The sequence below is a fragment of the Bison bison genome, unplaced genomic scaffold, assembly GCF_000754665.1.
Source record: "Bison bison bison isolate TAMUID 2011002044 unplaced genomic scaffold, Bison_UMD1.0 scf7180017864518, whole genome shotgun sequence".
Lineage (NCBI taxonomy): Eukaryota > Metazoa > Chordata > Mammalia > Artiodactyla > Bovidae > Bison > Bison bison.
In genome coordinates, this window is record NW_011495071.1 from 2,725,671 (window position 1) to 2,733,956 (window position 8,286).

An 8,286-nucleotide genomic window follows, 5' to 3' on the forward strand; every position below is an offset into this window, starting at 1 on the left:
CAGAAAGGCTGCTGAGCTGGGGGAGGGGGTGGGACGGCGGGGAAGAGTCTTTGGAATGGGGGAGGGCAGAAGGAGTGGAGATGGAGGCATACTGGGGAGAAGAATAGGGGAGACTGAGTTGTGGGGCTGGTGCAATGGGTGAATGAATGCTGCTCCAGGGCTCAGCCTCTCCTGGCCTTGAGCATCTTTCCCAGCATCCCAGGCCCACACGCACAGGGGAGCTGGGTGGTGAGGCTGCGAGTCTGTCAGGCAGCAGCAGCTGGAAGACAGAATCCCAGTTGCTCTTCTGCAGTTGTTGGAGAGGGACCCTCCGGGGCTCAGACAAGGTCCAGCTCCCAGAAATTCCTAGGTTCTCCCCATGGCTGCCCACGTGGCTGCCTCCCTCCTCCCAGAAACTCAGTGCTGCTGGTAGGGGGACAGATCTGGACTGCTATAAGGAGCCATAAAGAAGGCTGAGCCCCAAAGAATCGATGCTTTTGAATGGTGGTACCAGAGAAAACTGTTGAGAGTCCCTTGGACTGCAAGGAGATCAAACCAGTCAATCCTAAAGGAAATCAACCCTGAATATTCATTGGAAGGACTGCTGCTGAAACTGAATACTTCGGCCACCTGATGTAAAGAACTGACTCATTGGAAAAAACTCTGCTGCTGGGAAAGATTGAGGGCAGGAGGAGAAGGGGGGCAACAGAGGATGAGATGGTTGGATGGCATCATCAACTCAATGGACATGAGTTTGAGCAAACTCCAGGAGATTGTGAAGGACAGGGAAGCTTGGCGTGCTGCAGTCCATGCAGTCACAAAGAGTTAGATGTGACTGAGCAACTGAACAATAACAAACAAGGAACCTTGTTTGGGAAAAGGTTTAGTGGGTAAACCCGTCTGCAGTGGCCTAGGGGGAGGGGAGGCCACACTGACCCCACCCCCTAGTGCTCCTCCAAGCTTTCAAGCTTCCCTGGCCCAACCCAGAGTCCCACAGGGCAGCTCGGCAGAAGAACTCAGACCGCTTATCTGTGGGGAGAACTGCCCAGGGCTCCTTAGAGTGTGTGCAACAACTTGGGGGAAGCCCTCCCATCCCTGCTGTCCCACTGTGTCTGGTCCCACCCAGCTGGAGCCAGGAGGGTGGGCCTTTGAGGGCCTTCAGTTACCCCACCTCTAAAGTTGGTGAGCTGGTCCCACTCTGCCCTGGAGTTACACGTGGTCAGGCATCATCTCCCACCTCAGAGCCAACAGAAGCTACCCCGGGACGCTCACTCACTCAACATCAGTTCACCAGAGCCTCAGACTGAACTTGCAGTGTCTCCTGTCCTTCTCAGCTCAGCCCTCCCACCCAGGCTCAGGACCCCTTCCTGGCTCAGGTCCTCCTCCTTCTCACCCTTCGGGGCAGCCCCTCCCCAGCAAGGCTCCCTGATGCTCCAGCACAGAGCCATCCTGTTACTTCAAGCTCTCCTGGTGCACATGCTCCTTGGTGGCATTATCACAGGTAAAATTAAGCTGTTACTTATCTGATTATTTATTTGGTGTCTGTTTTTGCCAAAGTGTGGGCTTCACCAGTGTACAACTCACACCTGTCTCGACTCAGCGTGGCTTTCTCATCTCCCAACACGGCGCCTGGCTACGGCAGGGGCGCCTTAAATGTCTGAGAGGAGTCTATGGAAGGTAGTGCTTCACTCCGGTGTGAAGGAGTCAGCCCCTTGGTCTTTCTCTACCCTGGTTGTTGTTTCTCCCCTGGATTCTCCTCAAGGGGTACCCAGGAGCCTCCTTTGAGATCGCTCCCTGGCCCCCTGGGTCCCAGTCACAAGGTAGCTGGGGTTAAATGTCCAGATGGTTGGGGAGTCATCCATGTAGGCCATCCGTGATCACACAGGTTTAAGAAGCATTGAAAGAAAAAAGAGAACACCCCATGAAGGTGAGTGTAGGTGTGTCTGGAGATGGATGGGGAGATTCTACAGAATTCTGTAGAAAGGGGAGCACAGAGGCTGGAGGGGAGGGCTTCTGGTCTACCGGAAGGCCTGGGGACCCAGGGTTTGGCGGTGGCATCCAGACTAGCGCCCCCTGTGGGTGTGAAGTCACAGCCGGCCAAGGCGGTAGCCAGGAGTCAGCTCCTCACTGAGCACCAGCCGGAAGCTCTAAAGCCTTCCCAGGGCACGCAGGGCACGGCTGAGGGCCAGCCCATCCGAGGAACTGCGGTGGGTGGCGGGGGGGGGGTCCCACGGAGAGGCACCCACAGCTCCCATAGCTGGGGAAGGGGGCCTCTGAGTAAAAGCAGGAGACCAGAGCAGAACGCAACCAGCCTCCTCCGCTCTGAGGCTTCCTCCTGGACGCCCCCTCTGAGGTTCCGCTTCTCCCCAAGGCGGCCAGCGTCCCTGGGCCTGGCCGCGTGTCCCTGGGCCTGGCCGCATGTCCCTGGGTCTGAAGTGCTGGGAGAGGCCGTCAGGGCATCGTGGCCTCGCCCCAAGTCTCCTGGGGGCTGGGCCAGGGTCCCTATGTCTAACAGAAGAGAGAAGGGCGCACGCGGGAACGGATCTCTGCCTGACAACCCCGTCTCTGTGGAGTTTGATGGCTCCGTAAAAAAAAAAAAAAAGTCTCCTCACAAACTGTCAAAGTGTCACAAATTAATTAACTGTTAGCTGGAGTGACTCAGTGTGGGGAGAGGGTGGGGAGTGGGGGGCGGCGGCACCGTTCTCTGCCTGCTCTGCCTTTTGATGAAAAAACTTCTCAGCGCTCAGCAGTGCCGATCCCTGGGGGAGCTCACATGCAGAAGGGCAGGTGGGAAGCTAGGCAGCAGTTGTGGGGTTCTGGGTCCCGACCCTGTGGGGACGAAACCTCCAGAAGCTGCTCAGGAAGTCAAGTCAGAAGGCAGTCCACAGGCTGGCTCTGTTTTCCGTTTTCCTTCCTCTTCCTCCTTAAGCTTCCCCCAGGAAGAAAAGAATTGGGAAATGGAGCTCGGTTCGCCCCCCGGGGCCGGGCTGGGTCACCCGAGTTCAGTGGGCAGAACCCCACTTAGCTGCCGAACTCAGCAGCAGGAGCTGGAGAGGAAGGACGACCGGGCCTCAGACCAGCCTCCTTGACCTTTACTTTAATTTCAGGAAAGAATTGAGAAAACATGCTCTTGAAAGTCAAGAGGGAGACAAATCCTGAACCTTATTGCTCTAGAAGGATGAAAAACAATCCTCGCTATCTGGTAGAAAATTGTTCTGCTTTATGAAAAGGCGTCCCTGTTCGTAAAAACAGAGAGAGCGGCCAGTCCAAATAAAAGCCCACATCCGTCATGTGTTGGAGACCGCCTGGAAGCCCCTCTCCCAACTCCCCCCATCCTTCAGCCCCAGCAGGCTGGCTCAGGGGACACCAGGGACATTTCTTTTCCACAAAGGATAAAGCCCTTTCTGAATGGGGGTGGGGGGTTGGGTGTGGTGGCAAGCAAGCTATAACTTCAGGACTCCCAGGCAAATAGCTGTTTGGCGTCTGTATCTCAAAGACGAATGGAGGGTAAAACTTCACCACAGGAATACAATCAGCAAAATCCAGATTGTGGAAAATGAACCAGAACAAATGGTATGGTTTCTTCCAAAATTAAATTGCAAGGACACAATAGAAAAAGCTGGGGGTGGGGAGAGAGCCTTCATAATAACAGAAACTTAAACGCCTATCAGCCAATTGCAACGTGTGGACTTTACTGGAATCTTGATTCAAAAGAAACCAACTTTTTGTGACATTCATGAGACAACTGAATATTTAAAGAGTACATTTTGGATGATATTAAGGAGTTACTGATAACAAGTTTTAGCTGTGGCGATGGCATTCCAGTTCATCGCTTTAGAGCCCTTATCTTTTAAAGAAACACACTTGAGATACTTACAGTTGAAATTATATGATGCCTGGGATTTATCTGATGAGATGGAACAGATGAAACAAAATCCACTGTAAGCTGATTATGGCTAAAGCTGGGTGATGGATACATTGAGGTTCATTATATTATTCTTTCTAATTGTGTGCATATTTACAATATTCTATAACTGTTTTTTAAAAATCTAACTTTCTCTTTAGCTCTCATCACCCACTTTCCCCCCAAAACAACATGGATATAAACCAGCCTTCCCATCCTGCTCCCTTATTATAAATGCTGACTTCCTTTCTTGCTGGGGGTGGGGGGGCCCGATAGACCGTCTCCTTTTCCCCTTCACTGCTGTGCCCTGTCCAGGACAGCTGGAGAGCTGGGACCCTTCTTTGATCTAATGGGCTATCTCCTTTTCACAGAGGGCAATGGCTCTGCTGGTAGGGACAGGAGGTAAGAGTGGACGCCCAGTTTAATGACAAACATAGCCACTGCTGCTGTTGCTGCTGCTAAGTCGCTTCAGTCATGTCCGACTCTGCGAGACCCCATAGACAGCAGCCCACCAGGCTCTGCCGTCTCTGGGATTCTCCAGGCAAGAACACTGGAGTGGGTTGCCATTTCCTTCTCCGATGCATGAAAGTGGAAAGTGAAAATTGAAAGTGAAGTCGCTCAGTTGTGCCCGACTTGTAGTGCCCCCATAGACTGCAGCCTACCAGGCTCCTCCATCCATGGGATTTTCTAGGCAAGAGTACTGGAGTGGCTTGCCATTGCCTTCTCCGAGCCACAACTGAACTCCTATTCTATGCCAGTCACCGTGTGAAGCACCAACCACATGCATTCATTTAACCCGCACAGCAGCTCTATGAGATTAGATACTATTTCCATGTTGCAGACCAAGTAACAGGCACAGAGAGGGTAATTCGCCCAAGTTCACCCAAGCGCAGTGCTTTATGCACACAGGTGTATCTGCCTACAGGACCAAGGCTCTGCTCCTTATACCAGGGGATGAGTCTGGGTCAATAACTTCACCAGGCTATAAGGGCTCAGACTGAAGCCCACAGGAGCCCCTCAGAGCCCTCTCAGCCTTACAAAGAGGGAAGATGCAGTCCCAGCCTCACCCGTGTTTCCTCAGAGTCCTGACTGCCTTGAGGCAACCGGATGCTTTCCAGAAAACAGCACTCTAGAGGTCTCCAGAGCATTAGGCTGCCTGGACCAAGTGAGGCAGAGGAAGACAGACACGCTGGATTCTGCATGGCAGGGAAGAGTGTCGACTGCCTCCAGGCTCATCCCTCTGGGCCAGGGCACCCCACCTTCCTCCTGTCCTTCCTGTGTTTCCTTTCCTTCCATGGGGTGGGGCACTGCGGGTCCAGGCCTCCAGTGCCCCCTTCCACTCCCCCAGCCCCGCCCTGGGCTGCTGGCACCTCACTCAGGGGAGGGGCGCACCACACAGTCACAGAAGGCAGTGGGGGGCAGTTTCCCCGCTGCAGCAAAAGGCTGGGGGTCTCAAATAGAGCCTCACCTTCCTCTCCCACAGGACAGCAGTAGATCAGAAGGGCAGTGTCGGTGATGGGCACAGAGCCTTGATGGTGAGCTGTGTGCCCACTGGTACTGCGTTACCCTCCCCCATCCCTGTCCTCAACATTAAGGTTTTTTTAAGCAGTGATGACCAGAGAAGAAAGAGGAGGGGCTTCCTTCTATCCTGACGGTTGAAGGAGAGCAGCCAGGTTGGCCTGGTTGTTTTTAATCAAACAGATAGACCTGGGTTTCAGTCTCATTTCCAATATCTGCGAGCACTGTGGCCTTGACAATGTCATAACTCTGGGCCTCGGTTTTCTTATCTGTAAAATGGGGACAATAAATCCCTCCTCATTGGAGTGATTGTGAAATTAATGTAGAAAATGCAAAATGAAGGGGTCAAGAAGAGGCTCAATAATCAGAAACTAGTATCACTGTTGGGGGCAGGGGTAGGGGGTGTGGAACTCTGCCAGGTCCCAGCAAAAGGGTCTCCTCTGGGCCAAAGACTATGTTAAAGGCTCAGTGCGTCTCGTTTAAGCTTCAAAATAATCCATGAGGAAGGGGGTCTCACCCTGTTTTAGGGCCACGCAGGGCAGCGCTGCTGCTGTCAGTGCCTACCGATACCACTAGCCAAAGACCCACGCCGCGACGAGTGCCCTTGAGAGAAAGAGACCTCCTACTTCTCAATGGCCCCCAATCCTCTGAACACTCTGGAGGGACTCCAGTCACAGCCAACATTTGGTTCCCACCAACCAGCCCTGTCGGAGAAGGCAATGGCACCCCACTCCAGTGTTCTTGCCTGGAAAGTCCCATGGATGGAGGAGCCTGGTGGGCTGCAGTCCATGGGGTCGAGAAGAGTCAGACACGACTGAAGCGACTTAGCAGCAGCAGCAGCAACCAGCCCTGAGCTAAAAGCCATGAGATGTTGGGGACACCTGGCAGGCGACCTTGGTTACAATCTTCTCAGGGTGTCCCACGTGGATCTGCAGCCACCTTGACTTCAAGGAAAAACTCTAGTTGGCCAGGAACCTTCCTGATAAATACTATGGATAAAACAGCTATGGGCTGTCTCAACTCTCTAAGGCAGAGGTGGGCCAGGCATCCAGTGAGACCTTAGGGACTCTGAGAGTCCACCATCAGCACTGGATTATTTCATCCACCTGCTGGAGTCTGACAGGCAGAAGAATAATCCAGTTCCCTTAGATGAGCTACTTCCCTAATTCTCAATTTAATAATAGATAATTTAACGAGAGCAGTCATACCTGAAATAATCATGTAAATTGATATATTTCAAAGTGTCCTACAAAGTCTAAAGCCCTATAAAATGTTAGCGAACTATTAGCACTTCAACCTAGACCTCCATTTGTCATCTGTAAATTGATCCCACAGACATCCCCACTAGAGAGTTGGGGGCTGATACGATTCACTCGCTGTTGTACATGTTCTTTGGTACTTCCTGGCTTCGGTGTCTGTTCAGTCTCTGTAATGGGTCTGTGAAGCCTGCAGGGCAGAGGTTGTCTTAAACCCATGTATATCCTTAGCATCTACTGAGAAGGACATGCGTGCGTGCCTGCTCAGTCGTTCAGTCGTGGGACACACTCTCTGCAATTCCATGGTCAGTAACCCACCAGGGTCCTCTGTCCATAGGCTTTCCCAGGGAAGAATACTGGAGTGGGTTGCCATTTGCCTCTCCTAGCGATCTTCCTGACCCAAGGATCGAACCCGGGTCTCCTGAGTCTCCTGCCTTGGCAGGCGGATTCTGCACTGCTGCACCACCTGGGGAGCCCCTATTGAGAAGGATACCAGCTTGCTAAGAGTTAATGCATGTCGGTAGGGCTGGTGGGCGTTGACAGCAGTAGTGCAGCTCTAAAACACAGTGAGACCCCCTTTCCTGTGGGGTTATTTTGAAGGTTAAATGAGATACATCAAGCCCTTAGCATAGTCTCTAGCCCAGAGGAGACATTCAGTTGTTCCTATTCTCTTGACGGGGAAAAAAGTGTAGAATATTGAATTTTGATTGTCAAAGAAATCTTATCTAATATAGTCCCTTTATTTTACAGATCAAAAAATTAAGACCCAGAAAAGTGAAAAAACTCACCCAAGTTCACGAAGCTGGTGGTTTTCATTACCAGGATTGCCATTAAGGTCTCTAGATCGGCCCCCAGCTTGACCTTACATGGCCTCCGTGGCTCCTACAAAGGGCTCAATAAATAGCAGGTATTAGCTACCATCATGGCCTCTATGATCGTCATCAGCTAGTCAGCTAAAGAGACTCTGGAGGCTCTGTATCTCTCCTCAGTCTAACCTGAGTTTATCCAGTTTCTTGTGTATGCTCATCTCCCCTAGAGATATGTCAGCAGAGATAAGCAACAGCAGGCATCCAGGAGTATAGATCCCGGATGTATAGATGACATCCTGCTCATGTGCCTGCTCAGCTGTCTATACATCCAGTCTATACATCTGCACATCCAGTCCCCACTCAGCCCGTTCACCCTGGAAATAATTCTTTTTTTATAAGTGTTGCTCTCTAAGCCTGACATTCTGCTCTTGCCTTCCCCTGGATATTGATGAAGGCTTGTACATCGCAGGTTACATGCTCATGGACTGTGTCCTGAACATCTGTTCAGGGAACAGCCTGGGGCCATAGGGTGTGTTAGGTTTCTTTGTGTGATGCTGCTCCTTGAGACAACTTTTAGGGGAGGCTTTTCTGTTCTAAATTCCGTGGACAGAGGAGCCTGGCGGGCTACAGTCCATGGGGTATCAAAGAGTGGGCCACAACTGAGCACGCGTGCATACACACACACACACACACACACACACACACACATTCTTCCCCAGGAGTCCAAGGAAAGGGCTGAATTTCTGGCTTTGCTGCTCAGCAGCCTGACAAGGCCAAGGCTGGAGACAACAGCAGAAGCCAATAACCCGGGTCCAGGAGG